At 34.7% G+C, this 26,406-nt stretch overlaps 1 protein-coding gene across 2 annotated transcripts in view; it reads left to right on the forward strand.

Moving 5' to 3' along the window:
* The window catches only part of LOC125056977 (protein kinase C and casein kinase substrate in neurons protein 2), a 100,748-nt gene that overhangs the window by 19,742 nt on the left and 54,600 nt on the right, over positions 1 to 26,406 (forward strand). For both annotated transcript variants that reach the window (XM_047660371.1, XM_047660372.1), the window contains exon 2: positions 7,712 to 7,796. The gene's annotated coding sequence lies outside the window, so the exon portion shown is untranslated. The remainder of the gene's footprint in view (positions 1 to 7,711; positions 7,797 to 26,406) is intronic.

A 26,406-nucleotide genomic window follows, 5' to 3' on the forward strand; every position in this document is an offset into this window, starting at 1 on the left:
GGCCAATAATTTTCGAAGACCTGAATTGGATTAACCACATGTGACCTACAAAGGCGATAATGCTGCGGCTATTATCTGTCCACTATAATCAGTGAGCTTAAAAAGCAACATACATTCTGCTACTATTTTTATCTCGTTCTCGAACCAATGAGGAAAATGTGTTTCAATTTCCCTAGAAACACGGCGCTTGGTATTTAGGAGTGTTGATTTTCATGTAGAGGTTTACAGTTCATTATAAGATTTTTTTATTTACTAAATATGGCTGCTTTATTTGTCTTTCTTACAACAGATGTTTATTCATTATTATACATATAAAAGAGTCGAGTTAATACTGAATATATATTTTTTTACAGTTAACATAAAAATGTGTTTTATGTTTACTAATATTATAAACAGGAAACATTTGCGTTTTGTATATATGATTGTATTGTTTTCACACAAAAACTACTGGACCGATTTCAATAATTCTTTCACTTTTAGAAAGCTGCATCTTGGGCTGCCTAACAAAATAGGCATACCTACCTAATAAAAATGGAATAATATAATCCGAGGTGTTGTACAGTATTATATAATGTACCTATCAATATGTATCTACAAAAAATAATGTTTTACCCATGGGCACAACAATTTTAATAATCAAGCTACAAATTCCTGGACTGATTTCATTACCTACTTCATTACTTGCTACCTTGAAATCAAAAATTTTCAATACCTGTAGAGTATTTTTAAATGTACTAATCACGGACATTCTACGTAAATGATGTTACGAATTTAAAAATGTAGGACTTTTATTATAACAAAAATATATATATTATATATAGTAGACTTTCCACTACCAATAGATCGGAATCTACGCGATTAAAACCGCGGGGCATTGCTAATTCATTATAATAAATGCATTACAATGTGTAAGATTTGAGTCCTCTCCAATAACAAACTTAATACTTAATTCCCTAACAAAGTGCTTAAATACTGATATAGTTTTCCATATCCTCATAACAACTAATAGTAATGACCTGACAGAATCATTCACTTCCTAATTCACTTGTCTATTCACAGCGCTGGGAGATAGTTGTAATAGCGAAATAACATGTTTGTTGAGTTCAACCGCAGTGCCATTAAAATAACTCTTGCCCACGCACTTATACAGTACAAACCAATGTGAACCCTAAACCTATTAAGATACAGTCCCTTTTCCGTAACAACCTCCCTTATACCATAACTGGTAACAATTTATCGTCGTACGTATCTGAAGATTTATCTGTTTTGCGACGCGCATTGATTATGCGACCTTGACCGTCAAATGTTAATATATCATGATGCATCCAGTGTCTAGTCTTGTCTATTGTATGCGGCAAGTATCTATGCTGGTTTGAAGAATAATTGCGATACAATTTTTTATATATTTATGCCGATGTCTCGTCACATATCATGCTGAAATGTGCTGTCCAAGATCTATATTACTATATTTAATAGCTCTGCACCATTTCTTTTCTAAAGTCTTGACTTAAGGCCCTATCCCAGCACGAATTGGTGTGTCAGTGTCTCGGGGTGGACTGCGGGGCGCAGTGGATAGCTGGAGCACTGAGGCGCGCCGGCCCGTAATAACAATTAGTTATGTAAAACATTAAATTAATATAATTTGATCAATATTTTTTTCTGAAATGGATTACTTTGCTTGCGATAAAATATATCGTGTAAATTTCAAAATCATGTTCTATATAATATATATACATTTTCGTCATAAAATGAATTCAAAGTGTCAAAAATTGGCTGTTTGTTATTTTTTTCTATCGAGCGAAGTAATTCAAATCGTGTATCTTTCAAAATGGATACATACACTACTCAACTCCACCATATCTTTTTTCCATTCTCCCTACTTCAAGTAATGATGACGAAAAATGGAAAGAATCATTGTACTTTTTTGGAGTTAGGCGACTATATTTAGGCAAAGTTATCTTGGAATCCAATACTATTTCTATATACGGGTGTCATACTCAAATACATAGTAAAGACAGACCTTTAAGTCTTTTAAGAAAAGACTTAAAATATCGGTGAATCAGGAGCGCTCTGAGGTGTCTATGGGCGGTCAACTTCGGTTCAAAGATACTTTATTTCTCAAAGAATTACATTCACTTAGTAACTTAATATTCGTTTCTATCAAAATATTATTTATCAATATTACCCGAGGTTAATTGAATTTGTTACAACACAATAGATTATGATTTATATTTATTCCAGCAAAAATTACTTCAACGTTTTAAAATAGCGAAATATTGCGACTTTAGCCAGACCAATGGCAAAGCTAATAGGATCATGGGTTTCAACGGAATCCGGATTTTGCTTTATCTGTTTTCGTTGGCTAAATCTTTTTCTTTCGAACTCCTAATCGCAGAGCTTCTAACACAATAAATCTTCTGTTAGTAATTTAAGTACACATAACATGCCTTTTAACCAATCGTCTAGCGGAGACAAAACCTTCAAAACTATTTTTACATCAATTAACTAATATTCTTAACTATATGTTAATGTAATGCCCGTGAAGTGTTAGTGAGATGTGTGTTAATATTTTTTTATATAGAACAGGGGGAACGAGTCCACATGATGTAGTAATACCGCCGCCCATGGACATTCTCAATGCCAGAGGGCTCGTTGCCGGAGTTTTAAGAATTGGTACGCTCTTGAAGGATCCTAATTAGAATTGGTTGGGAAATACTTGGGCAGCTGGTTCCACATAGTGGTGGTGCGTGGCAAAAACTTAAAAAAACGCTCAGTTGTGGAACGACGGAAGTCGAGGTGATACGAGTGGATTTTCGTATTCTGCCTCGACGTCCAATATGATTTTCTTTATACGGTACGAGGCTTTGTGGGTGTGTTATTAAAAGACGTAGATCAAGCTGATAAAGCACTGTCCCTTTGGAGGTGATTCATAAAGAAAACAGATTACCTTTAAATGTGTAAAAATTTATGTCAATGAAAGACAATACTAAGTGATTCATAAGTTTAAAGGATACAGACTGTACGGTTCTTAGGTCATCGAGGTGCTTTAAATATTAGAGGATTTTATTTTTACTGCATATTAACCACTCGCGTACAATAATAGAATATAAGCGAAATAATGAAATGTTAATTGCTATGAAACGAATGAATGGAATGTAACAGTTGAAGAGAGTGCCTACGTCTGGCTATATTCTCGGGGCGTGACTCCGACGATTTAGGAAATCGCCACGCTATTAAAACCAAGAAAGCCTGAGTGAGCAAAATAGCGTTGTAAAATTCCAATTTAGGTATTATTAAATCGCCTCACATGTCAACATTATAATGAGCGTAATACATTTAACTGGTCACATAGCATCTGTAGGAGAGTCAATTGATTATTAATTAAGAGAAACCAGTGAGGCCCGTTTGAATACTGATTTGAGACCGGTTTGTGATAGTCTTTTGTTATTAATATTACATATACTAGATAAAATGTTTTTCATGGAATTTGTATCGACTTCGGTCATTCAAAAGAGCATAAGTTCACGTGTTAATCATAATCAGATTAGGGTAAAAAAACCGTCTTCACCGTGGTAGGCGAGGCCCTTTACTTCGTACTTAGCTCACTCCAGTGAGCTTCCGTCCTGCCCTTCTGGTGATTGACCACCCCGTGACGGCCCAAGCCGAGGTTCGAGTCTCACAGGAGACGCCCTTGCGCTAGTCGTAGGAAAAACGCCCATTCAGACTGAGCTACGCTCTCCAAAACTGCCCGAGCTGAGATGTAAAGGCACTTAAGGCAAACAGCGAGATTCCATTAAAAAAAAAAAAAAAATTTACGTGTTAAAAAGCCGGCAACGAGCTCTCGAGCCTTCTAGCATCGTGACTGTCCATGGGCGACGGTATCGCTTAACATCTGTGCCACTGAACCTAGTAACATATGCAGATGAATGTAACTAAAACCAAGTACGCTTATGAACGTCAACAGAAAAGATGTTTAATTGATTCTAAAATTATATTTACTACCAGTTTGCAAGTCAAGGGTGTAGAGCGGGCAAAAAGAACTGGCAAGAAACTCTCCGCGACTCTTTTTAATCGCCAAGTTTTGAGTCATACAAATTGTTTGAACTGTAACAAATCAATTCCAAGGATTAGTCAAATCGCATACATAGTTATTCATTCATAAATTCGTTTACATAATTATGATCAACGGCTTGCGTTACTTTCTAAACATCGTTAACTGCTGATCGCGTGTCGAGTCGCAATCACTATCTCGCTATCAGGGTCGCGCTACATTTAGCGTTTTTTACACTTTTTATTACATTTCGAACACAATGATGGGAAAAAAGGTACTTTGGTATAGAAAGTTTGAATCCTTGAGGTGATATAACGTATGCTTTCGTGTTTGTTTGATTTTGTAGTGTCCAAATATATTTTAATATAAAAAATTTAGACCGGCAACGTACTTGCGAGCCTTCAGGCCGCTTGCCTCAACAAAAAAAAAAGATTTTGCACATACAGCGGAAACTCTTAATACCGAATTTCAAGGGACCGAGAATTTTTCTTCATTGTAGAGAATTGCTGTTAAGTTATAAAGAGTTAATTAATGTATGGGTTTTGTGTTAAACCAACCAAAGTGTATCTTTTTTTTATGTTATAGAGAGGGTTTTGAAATATTGAATTTGAAATTAATTTGAAATAACGTTATAAATAGTTTACACTGTATATAGTGCATCAACTTCAAATCCATAGATTAGGACAGAGTATTTTTATAGATCCCGCTTTATGTAATGTTCATCAAAATCTACAGCCTTTCCTGGAAAATTGATGTCCAATGCAATGTTAAGTGTAACTCATACATTTATAATAATCTTTTTCCAATGTTTTATTTATTTTACAGAATAATACAATCTATATTACATTTGAAAACCACTGTAGTCTGTATGTAATAATATATAAACTATATATATAACAAAGTCGGTTTATTAAATCTCTAAGTAAGGGACCTTCTGTCTTAAGTTATTACGTAATTAGCTAACCTAACAACATCTTAAACTGACTAAATATTTTTTAATGTTTTTAATATATAGTTTGACTTGGCAATCTAAGTTAATGTAACTTGTGAGATACTTTGCATGCGATGGCCAAGTCAATGTATTTATTTATCTGTTTAACGCCGATTAATACCTTATTAATGAGATACTTTTATATAGTACCTAAATAACAAGATAGTTCTCATGGCGACAAAAAACGCATACTAAATTCAAAGGCCGCAAATTTATTTTTTAAGCAATCAGCAATGGTATTAACCACGGCTAATTATGCGCTGGGTTTTTGGGTTTATGATTTGCGTAGGTCATTGCTCTGTTACTCTAGTTTACAGAAATGTGGCTTCATTTTCATCTTTAGATTGTGAAAAGTGTGCTACCATCATATGGTGTTGTGTAGGTACAAGTGATGGATAACATTATCAGTGAAAATATGCCGTGGAGAAAGTTATATTCATAAAAAACAATTGCATCCTTTTAACTTAAGTACTTTTTTGTGATGAAAAGAGACTAGACGGATTTATTTTATTGAATTAGGGGGCACATATCGCAAATATAGTCTAGTTTCTACGGTATTCTGCAGCTCTACATAATTTATTAATTACACATTTAATTATCCCATTAATAATATAAACGTGTTAAAATATTTACGTAATTTAACGCGCATCACAGCGAGGTTAGCGAGGCACACTCTAATATCCGCTAACTAGATGATCTTCGACTGTAAAAGGCTAGATTTATGTAAATAATTCTACAATCGTGTTTATATCCGTTACTGTTTTATATATTATACGTATATTTTATATCGTAGATGTACTCTTAATTTAACTGTTAGGTTATTTATTTTATTTTTGCTCTCAAACATTACACATGTTACAAGAAGTACAGTCAGATACTTATGAATAGAAAGGATATATATGTGTGATAATAACATGAGAACTTAGGCGCAGCGCTAACCAGATCCATGGAACTTCCTCACAATCGATTAGCCCGCAATATAGTGCACACAACTCACGAGGGGACTCTTTGTATTGAAGAAGTCGTATGGGTCCGCCAAGCATCCGCGAATGTACACTGTAAATACATAATTATGTAGGAATTAATAATATAATGAAAGCAAATAAATAATACAGCAAGGTTTCTAAAACGACTCGGAGGAAGGTCTACGTGGAGTTGCTGAACATGACGCTACAACCTCTTAAGTCTTGGCCTCAGATTTCTGAATCTGTTTCATGATCATTTGTGTGATAGGCAAGTAGGTGATCAGCCTCCAGTGTCTGTGTCCACACACCGTCGACTTTTTGGGTCTAAGACATGTCGGTTTCCTCACGATGTTTTCCTTAACCGTTCGAGCAAATGTTAAATGCGCACATAGAAAGAAAGTCCATCGGTCGGGGATGGAACCTACGACCTCAGTTATGAGTCGCACGCTGAAGCCACTAGGCCAACACTGCTGAACATGTCCACCGAGGCATTTTGTCACGGTTTTATTATAAATCCTTTTAGTACAACATGAGATATCCCGTAACCCTTAGTAAATAAACTTATAGAAGACCATTGGAATCTTGGAATATTCAAAAGATCGTTTTGCAACATGACAGCACTTAGTCGAAGTTGACGCAGCTGCCTCATTCCCTAAAGCCAGTTCTAATCTTCACGTCAATAACGTGATTTAACCCTTATTTGACAGATATAAGGTTGCTTTTAGTTTGTATCAGGTCCAGCTAGGGTGTGATGAGGGATGACCAAGGTCGCTCATTGTGTGGATCCGGTAGCCGAACCACTTATGTGGATGTCGTAATTACTACCTTTTTATGTGGATTTATTATTGGCTCATTTTAAAGGGGATCTTGACTGACAAAAATTTACCTTAATTCAAGCCTGGCCAAAAGTTGACAGATTTTTAGTGACGATGATTGTGTGAAAATGCGATTGTAACTTTAGGCTGTACATTTTTACTATTACAGTGGTTTTGGAAATGATAATATCCAAAGAATTTAATAGTATTCGGCTAAGAAACGGAACACAGGTATCAAAGCTCAAAAAGATATCCTTAAAACGCTATCAGTCATTTAATGTCACTATATCAAGCCGATTTTAATACACAGGCTTCAGTTACAGACACACAAATACACACCCACAGCCACACACTACACTCATTCTCTCTCTTATATATTTAAGTTTGTAAATTGGCGTTTCGATTTAAACATTATACTACAACATATAATACTAAATAAATAATAAAAATACATCAGTGGCGCTAAAACCTTTTTATATCTGGGCCTCAGATTTCTGTATCTGATTATTATTTTCAATATAATAGGCAAGTAGGTGATCAGCCTTCTGTGCCTGACACACACCGTCGACTTTATGAGTCAAAGGCAAGCCGGTTTCCTCATGATGTTTTCTTTCGTTCGAGCGAATGTTAAATGCGCACATAGACAGAAAGTCCATCAATGCACAGCCGGGAATCGTACATACGATCTCAGTAATGAGAGGCGCACTCTGAACCTACTAGCTCTGTGACTCCTAATATAGATCTAAATGTTGAGTTTTTGTACCACACAGTTTGCGCTACGGATGTTGAGGGTACTACATCGAAGTTGCATAACAAGCCACTTTCGCCAGCGTGCTGTTTTGATTATTACGTAGTTAAAAAATCTTTAACATTTTTTTTCTTTTTTCAGATTGTGCTCAGTGTAAAGTATAGATGAGACGCCGGTAGAGTCCGGTATTCGGCGAGTAACGCCACGCTGCGCTTATTGTATACTTGTAAGTTTTTATAACATTTATTACAAATGTATAGAGAATTTTTTTGAAGTTATACTTCTTTAGGTGCGTTATGAAAAATTGATGAGAGTGAAATTTTACGATGCGCGCGCACCGTGACACAAAATTAACAGTATGAAGTTGCCCACGGAAGATGCTACGGCATTGGACATAATTTAAAAACAACATTCGAATAATAATAGAATTTATGTTACACTTTAATGTAAGAGAATAATAATAAATATTTATTTATTTAATTTTTCAAATGTATTGAACTTTATTGACTATAATGATTCCTTTTCCAGTCTTTGATTATTAAATTGTAATTAATTATTTGCATGCAATCAAAAACTATTTTTAATAATGCCAAAGAAGTATAACTTCTTCTTACATAAGTACACGCACCCTTTTTTTAATCTTCTGCAATCAGCCTCTTTTATCAGATTGTATAGAGAATTAAGTCAATCTTGGATGAGCGATTTCAAAAGATATATGTTGGCTATAATTTATATGTTTATCACCTTATCTTATGAGTTCACGCGTCTCAGTTGACATATGCCATAGCAGCTCTAATTTGATTAACTTTGTTAGTCATCAGTTAGTAACTATGTTGTTAAATGCTCGCTTTTTTATTTTTGTACTAAATGTTAAGTTTAGTTTCTCGTTAGATTTTTGCCAGCTAACATATCAATATTTAAAATTGTGATTTTTTTCCTGTGTCTTGTATACACGATTTATTTTTTATTTTTACACAATAACAGGATATTTCAGTAAATTAATTAAATTGCACTTAATTATACAAATTGACTCAACTAATTAAAATATTAATTTAAATACTCTGGACTGAAATTTGCTAGGCAACCCATATGGATTATATTTATTGACATATTAAATTAAATATAAAATAAGTTTCATTAAATAAGCATCTCGGTGAAGGTCGTTGTAAAGCGGGATCTTAGACCATAAGTATTAGTTGTATTATATTATTTTTCTTATTGCGACTGAGGCGGAAACTAACTGCTGTGGTCTCTGGCAGAATGACCAGCGCTGTGGAACAGTCTGCTTCTCAGCAGAATAATAAGCCATGGCCAATTACAACCACAACACACACGCATTACACACTTAAAACGTACCTTGTTCTTTAAAAGAAAAATAATTGTTATCTCTAATTCTTTTTTTTGTGCTATTTTATATATTTCTGTGTGTGTGTTTTGTGAGTAATTATTGTCTTTGTCTATGTCTAATTAAACGCATAGTAATCCGGTTAAACTGTATATTAAGACTTTATCCCCTGAAACTGTCCCATTCCCATTAAGCTGGTCAGTCTCCGGACGAGTGACCCGTTCACCTGACACGTTCAGTTATTTCCGTCAGCTGAGTCGAGCCGAGACGCCTCAATTGCTCTCTATTCATCTAGTTACTGGTGCAACGACCTTGCAGCACGATTCATGGGACATTCACATGTTGTACTAGGATAATTGATGGTTAATGACAAGGCGAACAAGCAAACTATCGAATATCAAAAATGCTCATCAAAATCATTAGAACGGGATTAGTTAACCAGAAGAGCCATTCCGATACTTAAGTGGTTTGATACTGCTCACAGGCACTTTTGACGCTGTGGCATTCTACTGGATAAAGTATACCTATGATTTCGTGCTTGTAGGATTCTGGTGTTTATAATAATTATAATGTATTTGCAAGAATATGGTAAAGAAATGTTATGGTGGTACATATAATGGCCACATATGTCGTGCAAATTTGTCTTAAAATGTAGAATTATACATAGAAGTTATAATTACATTATGAGTGAGTCGTTATAGTCATTTGAATAAAACACTATTTTGACCGGATTTAGTTATGTATTATTATAAATTTACAACTATTTAACATAATTTTAAATTTATCCGACGTTTTTATAGTCAATTCTAATATTATTTTTTCACTACATCATCAATTTCACACTCAAATAAACAATGATATTTTTTTCCCAAAAGTTAAAGTTTCCTAAAAGTTTTTTAACTAAAATGACAGCAACTTTTGTAGTAATATCTTGAAAGGCGGAAAATAAAGCTTTTAGCTAAGCTTACGTTATTTATGAACAAGAAAATTTCCGACAGTCTTAAATTAGTGCAATATTTTATAAGTATATAAAGTTTTATGTTTATATTGGTGAGGAGCCGGTCAACGCCGAAAGGCTGATGAAGAAAAAATCTAGAATAGATGTAGAAATAAACATTATTTATTTTTAATGAAATTCCAAATTACGAAGAGTTCAAATTACTAACCGTTTTAATAACCACGAGGGGGAGTGGGGACTCAAGTAAATATTATTTCTATATTATTCTTATTTATTAACAATTAAATATAATTATTAACAAGTTTTTATTTCGAAAAGGAGTTCGTAATCTTTTTTTGAGTGATCGATTACAGTCTATAATTGTCCAAATAATTTTAAAAAACGATTGACAGGTATATGATAGACACTTAGAAGTTATCGCATATTTGCGAGCAAAATACTATTTCTTCATCTTCAAAGTACCAAGATGGGTGTCTATGGGCTGCAAAGACTGCCCTTTTTGGTCGTCCCGCAAGCTCGTTTGCCCCCCTAATATATATATAAAAAAAAAGAAAGAAGACCAGTTAACAAGTGTCAAATAGAGGCGACTATATATCCCAGTAATGCGAAAAATATATAGAGCCTGTGCAGGGCCACATTTTATTATTACTATTTGATAATACATAATATTTAATTAAACACACTATTATACTGTTTATTTAGTATGAATCACACGCGTCACGACGTGAGCGCATCGTGAGTTTCGAATAGTCGGGATCTATTAAGACCAATACGAATGCTAATTTGTTGGTTGGAATTCTGATCATGTTAAGTTAGACACGTTTTTAGTGAATGTCGACTTCTGTAGCAGTTGAAATTCTATATTTTATTATTTGTTGACCGTTTAGCGTGGGTGTTTTATGTGTTTTAGTAGTTGTAGTAGTCGAAAACGGTAACCGAAAGGAGTGGCCCAAAAGGACAAAGAAACAAGCGCAGACCAGACTGAAATGACAGCTGGCAAAAATTTGATGAAAATATGTTTCGATGCGCAGCCTCGATCCTAATATACTATTAATAAAATAAATCAGTGGCGCTAACCTCTTTAGGTCTGGGCCTTAGATTTCTGAATCTGTTTATGATCATTTTTCAAACTAAGAGGCAAGTAGGTGATCAACCTCCAGTGCCTGACACCCGCCGTCGACTTTTTGGGTCTAAGACATGTCGGTTTCCTAACGATATTTTCCTTCACCGTTTGAGCGAATGTTAAATGCGCACATAGAAAGAAAGTACATTGGTCCACAGCCGGGGATCGAACCTACGACCTCAGGGATGAGAGTCGCACGCTGAAGCCATTAGGCCAACACTACTCGAAATCTACTATATCCCATATATACTATACTTGGGTACAGTACTGTACATGGGTTTTGAAAAACGTTACGACGCGTTACATGGGGGGGCCCCCCTCAATATCTCATATAGGTCAATAATCTCCAAAAATTGCGTGTCGTAATATGTATAGTGTGTATAGTGTATACATGGCTTTTATTTCACTGTAAATTCTAGAATCTTTCTTAGTAGAAGCTGAGAAATGAATGCTTAGAATTGGGTAGGTCTTTGTGATTCGCAAACTGATCTAAATTCTAAGTAATAATGACCATTTATTTTCTATTTAAATGTACATCACCGTTTTAATGTCTTCTTTTAAATTACAAACACTACGTCTCCATAAATACAGTAGTTTATGACTGTACTCGACTTGAAACGTGTTTCTTTTATGTCCATCGCAGCGCAGATTTATCGTTATTTTTTTCTAGAAACAGACATTTTATTTTCTATATACGTTCCTGTTAGGGCATCTTTACTTGCTCTAAGGTGGAGAAATAACGTCTTCGCAACATTTATATTGCCTCTGGTTGCTATTTCAACATTATCTCTAAGTGGTTTGTAAGACTAGTTTTTTTGTGTGTAAGAAATATCTCAAGAACAGGAGCTGTTTTGTAAATTCTTTTAATATAAAAGATATTTGCAAACTCTTAATCCCGCTTACGGATAATTAATAAAATTCTATTGAAGTGAAACTTCTTTAGGCGCATGAGGGTAATTTTTTTACGGATGAAACGCAATAATAATAGTAGCGTCACGAAGATGCTCAGCGTTTTTGTCGAAGAAAAGGGAGAAAGCGATTGAGACCGATTGAGAGAGAGTGAGAAGGGCGAATTACCTTTTTTATTTTTGAAATTAAAATGTCGTAATGAGAATTTATGAAATATTAACTATGTATTTTATATTTTGTGCAAAATAGTTTATTGAAATCTCAAATTACGAATTGTAAATTAAAATGCCACGTGTTTTTATCATCGAAGAAATAAATTTATAATTTGTGTTAAGTAATTTTCCACACTTTTAATATTTTAATGACAATTAAATACATTTATTAGCCCTAGTAGCAAATACCTCAAGGTTTGACGACGTTGTTAGCTCCCGACAGGATGAGTAGGTCATGCTCAACTCGTTTTTATGACATTTCGAAAAAAAAATTTTTTAAATACAGTCAAAATCTGTTATAACTACATCGAAGGGACTACTCATATTTGGTCGTAAAAACCGATAGTCATAACAGCCGATAACGTTGTTATTAAGTACCTAATACAATAGAATTCAGCCGGGACTTTTGAATTTGGTCAATATATAACCGGTATGTTGTTCTAAGCGATGTCGGCGTAAACGGTTTTGACTGTACCTTAAATTGATAACATAAAATACAACAATAGATATATTATCTACATAATTAACTAAACCTTAAAATAAATAAATTAACAATAATGTAAGAGACCTAAAGTAATAAAAATACAAGTATATGGTTAGGTCTAGTCTCCTTGAGCCTGGACATTGTGTTGTAGAATATGTCTATTACATTCCTTGCCAACAGAGCGGTTACTAAACTGATTGTATCCGAGATCGTTGAACCTATTAAATCTCTATAAACTCATAGACCCTTGTTACCGAAATAACGTCTTCCGTCGGGCACCTAGTAACGTTGCAGTCTTTGTGTTGCCAGGTGTAGATTGAATTGTAAAATTCCTTGTACTCTTATGTAGTGAAATATGATTTGCCAATCAGTTTATCATTAGTACAGTGAAATCTCTATAACTCGAATGTCAAGGGAAATGCAAAAAAAATCGAGTTAACGCGTTTTCAACTTACAAGAACTTCGATAATCATATGATTTAGCTGTTGAAATTTCATTATATTCCAGATATTTAGGGGTTCAGCGGAAGGGAATGACAATTTTTTTCGACTTAGGTACTGAGGATTTCGACATAAAGAGGTTTGAGTTATAGAGATTCCACTGTATTTTAACATTCGCTCAAATGGTAAAGGAAAACATCGTGAGGGAAACGGCTTGTCTTAGACATAAAAAGTCGACATGTTTCAGGCACAGGAGGCTATGACAAATGATCATAAAAGAAATCTGCGGAATATTGTGCTATTTATTTATCGTCAGTGAGTTGGGGAAATAAAAGAAATCATACAGTTTTATTTTTATTTATTTATTTATTTATTTATTGTATACATGATCCTAAATAGAAAGAAGTTGGCGTGGTGGAAACACAAACTGGACACAGTTAAGTTTATGGATTAAAGTAATAAATATTTTATTAATGTAGGTACACATTTCTTAATCAGTTTCAAACAGCATCCCGTTGAGATGCAAAAGCGATTGCATTGTTGAATTTTTTAAATTATTGGGTGCTTATTAATAACATTATTTAACATTGACATACTTTATGCAAATAATTGCTACAATCGTTAAGTATGTAGTTATCAGTGTTGGGCTATAAATCAAACTGTCAGATAGCCAGCGCTGATACAGGTCTGTGACAGCGACACATCGGTTTTAGCGTGAAATGTACGTTGATAGAATGTAAGCAACGGCGTATAAGAGTCCGATGTGTCTGGTTGGTTTTGGCTGATTACCTTCGTGAGCGGGGTTAAAATAGGTCAATTTCACCGCTGGTAATATAGCGATACTGTAACTAATATATTTGTATTCAATTCCGATGTCTGTAGAGCAGATGTCGATACACAATGTGGAATAAGTGATACCTGTATTTTATATTCCATAAGAAACATAACACATTGAAGTTGAGAGTGGAAGCTACAGAGTGCCTTTTATGTATAGCTGAGTTTCATCAGACGTCGAGGCTGAATACGAAATTCCAAACGTATCACCTCCCCGTTCGTTCGTCGTTCCACAATGGAGCGTTTTATAAGCAAATTTTGCCGCGCACAACCACTGAAACTAGCTGCCCACTGAAGTATTTCCGAACCGATTCTAATCAGATTCGAGAAAGAACATAACAATTCAAAAAAAGAACGCGCCAATTCCTTTAAGGCCGACAACGCACTCGCGAGCCCTCCGGCATTATGAGTGTCCATGGGCGGCGATATCACTTAACATCAGATGAGCCTCCTACCCGTTAACCCCTCTTTTATAGGTATTAAGATTAAGATTGAAGTACTAAGATTCATATATAATCCAAAATTGCTTTTATGTTCTTTCCATATTTCTTTCTCCATATCTCTTTTGATGTTTATAACTGTATACATTGACCTATTTAATTGTAAAGATCGATTTCGTATTAATATGCTCTAACTAATTTAACGGATTAAGATTCTATGCCCAGCGAATAAAATCAATTATTGAGAAAAAATGAGAGCGTGTTGTCGTGTGTTAGGTACGTCGTTATTTTCAATTGAGTATCGTTAGTCGTTACTATTAACTTACTATCGTTAAGCCCTCTTTTTAACTATATGTATATACCAATGGGCCTCAGATTTCTGTATCTTTTCCGTGATCAAACTCAAAATAACTTTATTCATACAGGTAAACAGGTAAAGAAGTACACTTATGAACGTCAACAGAAAAGATTTTAAATTGATTCTAAATTAACATTTACTACCAGTTAACAAGTCAGGGCTTAGAGCGGGCAAGAAGAAGTGGCAAGAAAATCATTACAGAATCAGATCATTACTAATAGGCAAGCAGTAGATGACCAACCCGTGCGTGACACACGCCGTCTACTTTTTGGGTCTAAGGCAAACCGGTTTCCTCAAGATGTTTTCTTACACCGTTCGAGCGAATGTTAAATTTGCACATAGGTAGAAAGTCTATTATTGCACAGCCGGGGATCGAACCTACGATGTCGCGATGAGACTCACACGCTGAAGTCACTACGCCAACACTGCCCTGCGATTCTGTAACTCACTTTTCGAACTCACACAGCGGTTTTCGCATCGGCGATCGCTCTCAAATCAGTCTTGAAGCAGTCATTTTATGATTTGGCATTCTTAAAAGGTGGGAGCTTGTAGTTTATTTCGAAAAATAGTTAGAGTTCGAAAAGTGAGTTACAGAATCGCAGGGCAGTTCTCTTATCCTATTTTTAACAGCAGACCCCATTATTACGTTTTGTTTTAATTATCAATATTATTATATCAATTTATTAATGTAAAATAATAAGTCTAATACAAGTTGTTAAATATAATTTTTGTTTTTGTTAAATATAATTTTTTTCTTTAAGTAGCGAATTACATAATACTAATTCTTGTACTACTTTCCATGATTTAAATTTCCTTTATTAATTTCTTCTAGAAGATCGCATTAACGACCCTCAGTTACAGAGTCAATACTTAGCGCTGTTTCGTATGTCAAAAACGTACTGGATTTATATATGAGAGTCATAGTTCGCGCCAAGTCTCAATTAACATTACTTATTGTTATTTCACGCACTTCTTTTTATTTTACTTATTATTATAGCATTAGTGTTAATTAATATATATTATGGTTGATCATTTTCGTAACTCACCCGAGCGTACCCGAGCGCTATTTTCACATTATAATAGTTGTAAATAACGAGAAAATGATGGAATCGTGCGCATCGCATTGTCGTGTTTCCTCGTGTTAGTATGAGAGGTGTCAAGAGTTCTGTAAATTATATAAGTGCATATTATATACATAGTTATCAGCTGGCACTATTGTCTTCGACTGCATTTACCATGTAGAGTGTTCAAAGGAGTTCTTCTTGATACCTGAAGCTGAGTTTCATCATCGTCGTTCCACAACCGAGCGTTTTATGGCAATTATTGCCGCGCACCATCACTATGTGGAACCAGCTGCCCACTGAAGTATTTCCGAACCAATTCGACTTAGGGTCTTTCAAGAAAATACCGATTCTTAAAAGGCCGGTAATGCGCTCGCGAGCATTCTGGCATTGATAGTGTCCATGGGCGGTGGTATCATTTAACATCAGATGAGCCTCCTGTCCGTTTGCCCCGTGTACTATAAAATAAATGAAAATGCATGCAGTAATTGCAAATGAAGAGGTTATTAAGTATTATGGGAAAGTAAAGGAAGAATTCATTTCAAAATCATCGTAGGCACAACGGGTCACTGTCAGACAATGCTGAGGCTGTTTCAGCGCAGAGTCACCCACGTAGTCCTGGAATGCGTGGCTGTGACTCCAGAAATCCTCGGAGCAGTGAGATCGCTCCGTGAAGCCTGCCAGGAAACTTCTACGATTCTGGATGGAGCTAGGCTTCAACGATGTGTTACCCATGCGCTACAGCTTTTATACTTTATTCCCTTCTTTGACACGACACCCCATTCATACCACAGAATGAGTTACCTGAACAACTGTGGCACATGAACGCTTACACAACATTAAAAGCATATATTGCAAAATATACAGTATCGAATTTACTCGCAAACTAACATCGATTGGTTTAGCATCACCCACAAAGCTGGGTAAATTGGCTCTACAGAAGCAACAGAAGTAACAACTAGAGTAGCACACGCGGTGTCCAATTATAAAACAAGTGGAAATGTGAATAATAATGCAATAACAGTGATTATGTTAACCACAATTAGTGGGTTTAATGACAAGAAAGTGGATTGAAGCAATTCAGACTTTAAAAATGAACAACTTTCCTAATCATTTTAATTTTGTTCAGTGAGAAAGTTACATTTGTTTGTTAGGTGGGTTAGGTATTAACCAGATGTCAGAGTGTTTCGCAGACGATACAGCGCAACACTTTAGAGGTTTGTCCGGAGTTAGTGGAGCTGTGACCGCCACTTTCGGATTGGATCTGTCATAGTGAAAGCTATGGTGGAGACAGCGACGGCCCATGGATCACTTTCAAAGCGTTCTTTGCCGTCGTAACACTTAAAGACTACGCGGGGAGGGTTCGGGAGTGTAAGCCAGACGCCGATCCACAACGCAACAAAAAGGTTTAGGAGACGACAACGAGATTTCGCACGTACTTGACTGTGACCTTAGACAACTGTATGGAATGGATGCAAGATGCAGGTATATACAAACTGGATTGCGACTGTGGCCTGTCTTACATAGGGCAAATTAAACGCAATATGTCCAGCAGACTCAAAGAACACATTGCAGACATAAGACATAGACGACACACAAAATCAGCAGTCTGTGAACACATACTAGATAGGCCTAATCACTACATAGGCTTTGACCAACCGAAAGTACTTACGAAAGAGAAAAGATTCTTCCCAAGATTGGTACGCGAAGCCATTGAAATCAAAAAACACCCCAATTTCAATAGAGAAGACGGCCTAAAATTGTCAAACACCTGGGATCCAATAATATCCAAATTAAAATCTCAAAAAGAAAAATAATCCGCGAAAATAGAGGACACCGTGAGCCATTTTTGCCAAAACCATCCATCTTTTAGTCGATACCAACTACGGGGAAATAAATACAGATAATGCAACTTTCTCTGCAGTCCTTACTATAAAGGACTATTCCTTGTTTGTAGACTTAATATTAACCATATATTTTATAATTACATTTTAAAAAAACCGGAGACACTAAAAAAGGTGTCAATGGGCTGCGATGACTGTCCTATATAAAAAGAGATGAATTTAATTATCTATAAATATCTTCACCGCAAAGACAAAATAAAACTAATTTAATTAAACAAGCTATAGTAAAGTTACGGGTTAAGGAATTATATCGGATGAATGTATTGAAAGTAAAAGTTGACAAACACTGCTTCTGTGATGCAAATGAGTATTGTTTAATAATATGTAATTGTTCCGCCTTTCATGACTGTGTTGCGTGTTTGACTTGCACTTGAAAAGTGTGTTACTGTAACTCCACGGTTAATTATACTATATTATATATCTTGGAAACAATGGAAACTTGGGCGTTTTGTTTGTTTGAATTTGAAAAGGCTTTTAGATCTCTTTTAATCATCATAAATTATGACGTCCCATGAATAAGTAATGTGTGGCACGCGGCGTCGTTCATTTTCGGTTATATCCGCTCAACCTGTCGTTCGCTACCTGTATCAAGCAACTGTTAGGATAGTGATGTGACATTTGTCTATAAAAACGTTAAATATATTTGTTTTTTATGTGTGGTGTAAATTGTATTCAATTCCGCTGTCTTTGTGCTTAACAAAATTAGGGTTTCGTTAAAACAAATCGTTACTAAGTTATGTCAATGTATCAGTAAAAAAAATTTGCCCGACACGAATAAAAATTTGTATTTTTACACAACATATTTTTCTTCAAACTAGGTATAAAGTCTTTAAAAGATAAAGCCAATATATTTATTCAAGAAAAGAGCTTTCCAATTCTTAAAAGGCTGGCAATGCACTCGCCCACTGACGTTGAGTATGTCCATGGGCGGGGGCATCACTTAATATCAGGTGAGCCTCCTGTCCCGTTTTATACCGTACAAAAAAATATAAACGATTTTAAAACAAATAGTGACTTTCACCAGTATAATACGCGAAATAGTTCTATTTTGTTTGAATGTTGAACTTCTTATATGGAAATTGTATTCGTTTTTACAACAAACTCCACAACGTAAATTAATTAATGAAGCTTTTTATAAATTTGACGAATATTTAAACGATCCTAATCCTTGGGATTGGTTTTCTCCAGTTCAAACTATTTGTATGACTCAATACTTGGCGATTAAAAAGAGTAGCGGACAGTTTCTTGCCAGTTCTTCTTACCCGCTCTACGCCATTGACTTGCGAACCGATGTAAATTTACAATTAATTTAACTTCTTTTTGACGTTCATAAGTGAACGTGTTTACCTATATGAATAAAGTTATTTTGAGTTTGAGTTTATATACAAAAATGACATGCATGAATAGTGGCTTGAGGAAATATTTTAAGCAATTCTTAGTACAAAAGAGATAATGTTTTGAAACATTTATGCAATAAACGTAAATCTCGACTGAATCGTAATCTGACACATCACTAGTTCCGGAATCGGCTCGCGTCATGTCCCGTTAGTAGATGTGTGGGCGCACATTTGTGATTCAACCGTCAACGCTTAATCCGTGTAAACATGTGCGTTGTATAGTTGTATACGTTTTTGTCTATTCATTGATTTTTTTGTTTTGTCACAATTGAAAATTATTTTTACAATATCTTTAGGATTTTCCCATTTAATACAGAAATATTACAGCTGTATGTTTCCAAGTCTTTAACCAAAATATATTTCATTCTAGACACTTTGGATTTTGAATCACAATTTAGACATGTTTTAATAAGTTTGTATATTTGTATAAAATTAAGGCTGTTTATCATGAGATACTTACATAAAAATCTTAAGAATAAAATAAGATTTTTTGTGTTTTTTTATTTTTTTTCTACTACAAAAGTTAATAATTACATTATTAAAACTATGTAGCTGTAGTACAACATACAAGTTTATCAGATAAATTAAGGTTCTTAACAGGCAAAAGTTAATTTAACATAAACATAATTTCTAATCTAAGTAATGCATATGTTACATACAGCTACACAAGCTTAACTTCATTAATATAAAATCTTGAATTCTAAAAATTTATGAATGACATGTTTCAGAAATAAAAGATCAGAAAATGTATACATTTTTATATACAGTGGTATATCGACATACGAGTTTAATTTGTTCGCGACCTTGCTCGTATCTCAAAGCAAAATTCCATTAATTCGTTACAAGTTCAGAATCCAAAACCTCAGATGTTAAATAGTTTTTAATAAGAAAATGATTTCTCGATAAAATTCATGAAACATCATCTTCGGATCCACGGTTATGAAAATCTAATAATGTTTTGTGAATGTACAAAAAGCAAGAAAACGCGAACCCAACTTATTACAAATGCGTCGCAAAGAAAGACAAACAGACTGAGTCTGAGGTGGGAGAAACTGGTAGTAGTGTGGGATTCCTCGTATCTCAAATCTGGCTCTCATCTCAGCAAAATATCACTCGCTCGGCTACTCCTATCTAGCCTCAGTTTAAAACTGGAAATGAAACAATGAATCATTACAACGCCATTCATATTTTTCTAAACAATAGCAATTCGGACGAGTCCGTGAAAAATTGTAGGTCGAATGCATTTGAGTGGCGAATTGCGGACAATCGGACAATAGTGTATTGGTTACGGGGAATTTTTTGGGTAATTTGGTTGTTTAATGAGCCTAGTAGCCTAGTGGCTTCAGCGTGCGATTCTCCCGAGGTCGTTGGTTCGATCCCCGGCTGTGCACCAATGGACTTTCTTTCTATGTGCGCATTTAAAATTCGCTCGAAGGTTGAAGGAAAACATCGTGCGGAAACCGGCTTTCCGTAGAAAAGTCAACGGCGTGTGTCAGGCTACGGAGGCTGATCAGTGATCACCTACTTGCCTATGAGATTGAAAAATGATCATGAAACAGATTCAGAAGTCTGAGGCCCAGACCTAAAGAGGTTGTAGCGCCTCTATCTTAATTAGGTTGTTATTCTTGACGTGGTACGATTTATATAAAAACATAATAAATGAAAATGCTCTTTTTTATCCTACTCTCACTTCCACTAACAAACTATATATTTACACAAAATTAAATGTACATTAAGTAGCTGTATATAAAACATGCATTTTAGTTTAAAAAATTGCTAATTATTTAACTTCCCACACTTAGCCGGAATAACACTAATTTTATACAAGTATATGTACCTAAAATCAGAACCGAATACGGTAGCAAAAATATAACTTATTTCGGGGCGAGTTATAACAGCTTACCTCTTGACCTACGGGAAATAGTAGCAGTGGACCAGTTTTCAAATATGAGTGCGAAGATTTTTGGTGTATGGACTCTAATGCAAACAGCTTACGACCGTGGTGTGATATATTTTAGTTTTTAATGAGAACTTCTAAGTTAGATTTATATGTATATGTTACATGGGTATATGTATAATTTAAGGACGAGTCGATTTTTATAGGTTCCTTATTCCATACATTTTTGGCTGTATTTATCATTCAGCAACGAAGTATTGAACTCGTACCCAACAATTTACACGTAGAAGGTGGATAGATTAGATTAAAGAAACAATAGATATAGAGTACTATTACATATATATTATATATATATAATATATATATCTATAGGGCGCGATACGGAGGAGGCCTTTGCCAAAAAAGGGCACACTAGATATAAAATATAATTAAATGTAAGGTCTCTGAAAAAAGGCTTATTATTATTATTTATCATTTTGGATCTTACAACTTACTTTTTTGATACTTGTTCATATAAGCACGAATTGGCTGAATATGCGAAGTTATATTATTTTTAATTTTATCTAAAAATCTGCATACTATTAATAAATAATCCTTGGATGGGTGATAATAAAATATTACGCATTAGATACAGCTAGTGTGCACATTGTAAAATCAATCTTTGCGAATGACACCATATTTAAATCGAGCACATTGTTCACACAGAAGTACATACAGGTGACATACATATGTGATTGATTAACAATATTTGCTGAGACGAAACGCGTAATCTCGGCCGTATGCCACAAGTGAGGGCGATATTAATTTTCTATTCACAAATAACGAATAATTGTAGGTCTAGAAGGGAAAAGTAATGTAATGAAAGTTTACAGCTCTTAGATTTATTGCATTTTTATTTTAATAGATAAAACTGAGAAGGTATAAAATAATTACTTACCTATATGACCGATTATAATACCAACTGATAACCTAGACTAGATAAAACCTATAAATAAAACTAAAATATTACATACTATTTGTGTAATTTTACTTCAGTCTAATAATGGTAAGCGAAACTATCCGAAACTAACGGATAATCCGAAATAATTACATATCCCTAACCGTATCCGAAACCGATATAATTTAATTCCTATATCCATATCCGAAGAGATCCATAGTTACACCTTCGAGATAAATGCGTGATAATATTAATTAATTAATTAATAATTAATCTAAATAAACAGCAAATCTAATAAAATCAAAATTATTTGTAAATCAAACATACCAATGCTGCCACAGATATTCCCGCAACAGCGGTCCTAACTAATGTTCGTAGGTTGTCAATATCAGCGGGATATTGGGAGAAGTACGTCGTAAATAGGTACAAAAGGGGTGTTAATCTCGTACGAAACAGTTTGTGTTGTGTACGGTTCCTGGGTCTTCGGAATGTTAAATAAAACGGGATTTTATTTTCACTCTCACATTGTACAACAATAGAATAGCTGTTAATTGCTATGTAATGAATGCCATGTAATATAAATACTGAAGAGAATGCTGTGTCTGGCTATACTCTCTGGGCTTGACCGTCGATTTAGGTAATCGCCACTAAGGGTGAGATCTATAGAGCGCACTTAGACATTGCTCAGACTTAACTATAACCATTCTTTACTTTTTTAAAGGATAATAAAGAAGGTATTGCATGAAATGAAACATCAATTTCTATCTTAGCTTGAGCTTAGCTTAATCTCACCGTTAAAATGTCTATAAATATACTAAATCATAGTTTAACCTTAGTGTTTTTCGTAAGTAAAGTCTGAGCAAATTCCAAGTGCGCACTATAGATCTCACCCTAAGAATGCCTGAGTGAGCAAAATGTACAGCGTCGGCCCGTACACATTTTGTATTATCAAACATTTTGATTTTCTTGAAATTGTTGGCCTTGCATCTTGCATTTTATTTCCCTTATTAGATTAGATTTTTAGCAGATTATATAAATGTCTTTATCAATGAAACTAGACTGTGAAGTTTAATTCAAGGTTTGGTATAAATTTATAATCATAATAATAACGAAAATTATAATCTTCTACAATATGAAAGGATTTTACTACATGTATAACAATAGATAATAATTATATGTTTTATTTATATGTTTTATAATTTCTCTTCGAGCTTATGCTTTAGACCAAGCGATGTGCGCGCGCACAATAGGCGTGGTGAGACGCACGCGCACACAATGCCATTTGATGTTGATCGCTGATACCCTCAGCATACAAAGCGTCCAGCTTATACAGCTTAGCTTCTCGTGTTAATGGAATTTGTAACTGTTTATTCTTTTTGATTGGCTTTAACAGATGTTATCTTGGCTTTATTCTAATCGCAGTATCAAAAGTGAGGCCGTTTTTGTTGCTAACATTTTTAGTATCAAATTTTGTTTTACGGTTAAACATAGAGCTTGTGAGGTAAGGCGTGGCGGTTATGCTAACTGGTATATTTGCTACTCGTTACTTTATTCCCAAAACTTATAAATACTTAAATATTGAGAAGGACATAATTTTGTGCCTAACATGCGTCGTCATTATTGGGTCATCATGAAAGAAATCATTATAAGTGATGTTCTATAGTCAGAAATAGTAGTTTTATAGGTTTTTAATATTTGTAAAAGCAGTGTTAGCCTAGTGGCTTCAGCGTGCAACATTCCCGAGGTCGTAGATTCGATCCCCGGATGTGCACCAATGGACTTTCTATGTGCGCATTTAACATTCGTTCGCCTTGCCTTAGACCAAAAAAGTTGACGGCGTGTGTCAGGCACAGGAGGCTGATCACCTACTTGCCTATTAGATTGACAAATGATCATGAAACAGATACACAAATCTGACCTTCAGAAGGTTGTAGCGTGACTGATTTATTAATATTTGTAGACCAGTGGTCACTCAAATAAATTCTTCCTATATTTTAAATTTGTGGAACATGTTTAGTTTAACTGTAAATAAGGTACTAATGTACGATGCGAAGGCTTAATGTGCGTGAAATTTATGTCCATACAAGTGTATTCGCTAGAATGGGTTTGTGTATTCTCTGTTCGTTTGTTTACCTTAGCTTTGACCACTATTAGAAAGACTGTTTTGATTGAATTGCGTCTTTATTTATTTGGCGTAAGGTTTAGTATACAACGCACACAAGTAATGTATCAATCTGTGTTTTAAAATGTTATTGCAATAACTTTATTGATGCTATTATTTGCTAACTACAAAAAATATTCTTGCCTTTTTTGACGTGACAACGTCTAATAAATCGATGAGATAATACGAAAAGTACGAATAATTGTCCCGTTACGCTCATTGTCCCATTATGCTCATTCTACGCTTGCGCCGTATCTGTATGTTTTCACTTGTCAAACATAATCACAAAATGCTAAAAAATAGTTTCTATTTAACTTATAAAATATGACGATAGTCGAATACAACTCATGATACTTTCTATTAGTTGGTCATATTATTTTTTTAATAAGAACATATTTTCTTCATCAATCTTCATTTCCAAAAGGGATCGTTCAAGTATTACGTAAGGTGCATAGGGGTGAAGTGGGGTCTTTGATTTTCTTATTTACTGATTACGTCAACAGTAATTATTTTCTTTTTTACACATATACCCACACATTGTCTATGCTTGAAAACGAAATGCATTTTCGAGGATTTCTACAAAAAATTAATACGTTTTTGTAGTATTATTTTTGAAAGCTTTACTTACTTTTGCTGACAAGACCAAGGGGGATAAATTGCAGTAAATCTGCTTACGTAATTCTTGAACTGCCTAAACAATGTCTCAACCTAATATTCTATATTATATACTCTCTGACAACTTGTCAGAGTAGCAAAAAAGTTATAAAACATTCACCGCTTAAAATATAGTACATCATGCAATAGTGTAACTGAGGTTTAAATATTAACTTTGTGGTCATGCCTTGAAGTGCTTGAGCGCCTCACTTCCGAGTTCGCTTCCTAAAGGTGAACCGGTGCCGCGTCTTGAGGCAGGTCGGGTCACATTCCACTGGCTCATGAAATTATATTGGTATTAAAAAGTAGCCTGGATATAGCGAATGTCGAAGCTCTGGTATTTAAGATATATATTTATATCACTTGATGGTTAACGTGTTTATATATAACGTTAAATTGTTTATATATATAATGCAAAAAATACTTTTTATAGTTTCAAGTCTAGTCATCAAACCATCTCAAATCTCATAATCATTATCAAAATTTTTGGTTTAAAGATTTAAGATAAATTCAGCAGTTTGAGCTAATAACATAATACTGAAAATTGGCTACAATTAAAGTAGAAATATGGTTGTTTGTATGTATGTATGTATTACCGAAATTCCTTTGATCTGAAAAAGATGAACAGGTAGTGAAAAATTAAAAATAAATAGTGGCGCTAGTTATGTAACCTTACATTAGTTAAGTTACATATTATATAATTTATTTTAGTAAATAATTAGAAGCGCAAACCAAATGTTAGCCATCGTCACACACATGGCACCAACAACACACGCCCATGGAGGCTCATGAATTGTAATACAATATTCTTGTTTCCGATAATGTCCAAAAAGCTCGATTTCACTTGTATTGAAATGTCACTTAGATTTATTACTCTTAGATGAGCCAAATTTTTTTTTTAGTGTCGCAACCCGAGTCATTTTATGTTATATATATATAAGCTAATGTTTTAAACCATTTAAGCCATCATCTCCATACAACAACCGCCATCGAACTTAATTCGCTACAACCTATTTTTTTAGGTCTGGGGCTCAGATATCTGTATTTGTTTCATTTGTCAACCTAATAGGCAAGTAGGTGATCAACCTCCTGTGCCTGACACACGCCGGCTTTTTGTGTTTAAGGCAAGCTGGTGTTCTCTCGATGTTTTCCTTCACCGTTAGAACGAATGTTAAATGCGCACATAGACAGAAATACCTTAGTGCACAGCCGGGGATCGATACGACCTTTGGGATAAGAGTCGCACGCTGAAACCACTAGGCCAAGTCTGCACTTAAACAAGTAGTAACTAGTTTTTTATTACATCAAGCGTAATAACATTATTGATTACCCAATAACCGAACGGATGTATGCATAGTAATTATAATGAAGCTTGTCGGTTAATAGGCCGAATCGCTTACATTAAATTTTCAGTCCATCGTAACGTTACTTTGCTTAAAAGCGCCAATTAATGTAATTAATTTCGAAACCATTTTACTCCACATTTTGATGGTATTACATTTTACGCAAGAGATGTCTTTGTGTTGATAATCAAAAGTAATAAGGATCGTGTCGCGTGTCTGTTGATGGTGACAGATGCTGATGGGGACATTTTTATAACGGGGGCGAACGGGGAGGAGGTTCACATTACCTGGAGAGTTGTTACCGGAGGTTTTGAAGTAGTAATCTCTTTTCTTGAAGTCGAAACAGTACGTTTTTTTATCTGATTTTCGTTTATTTCAA

The sequence above is a fragment of the Pieris napi genome, chromosome 15 (assembly GCF_905475465.1).
Source record: "Pieris napi chromosome 15, ilPieNapi1.2, whole genome shotgun sequence".
Classification (NCBI taxonomy): domain Eukaryota; kingdom Metazoa; phylum Arthropoda; class Insecta; order Lepidoptera; family Pieridae; genus Pieris; species Pieris napi.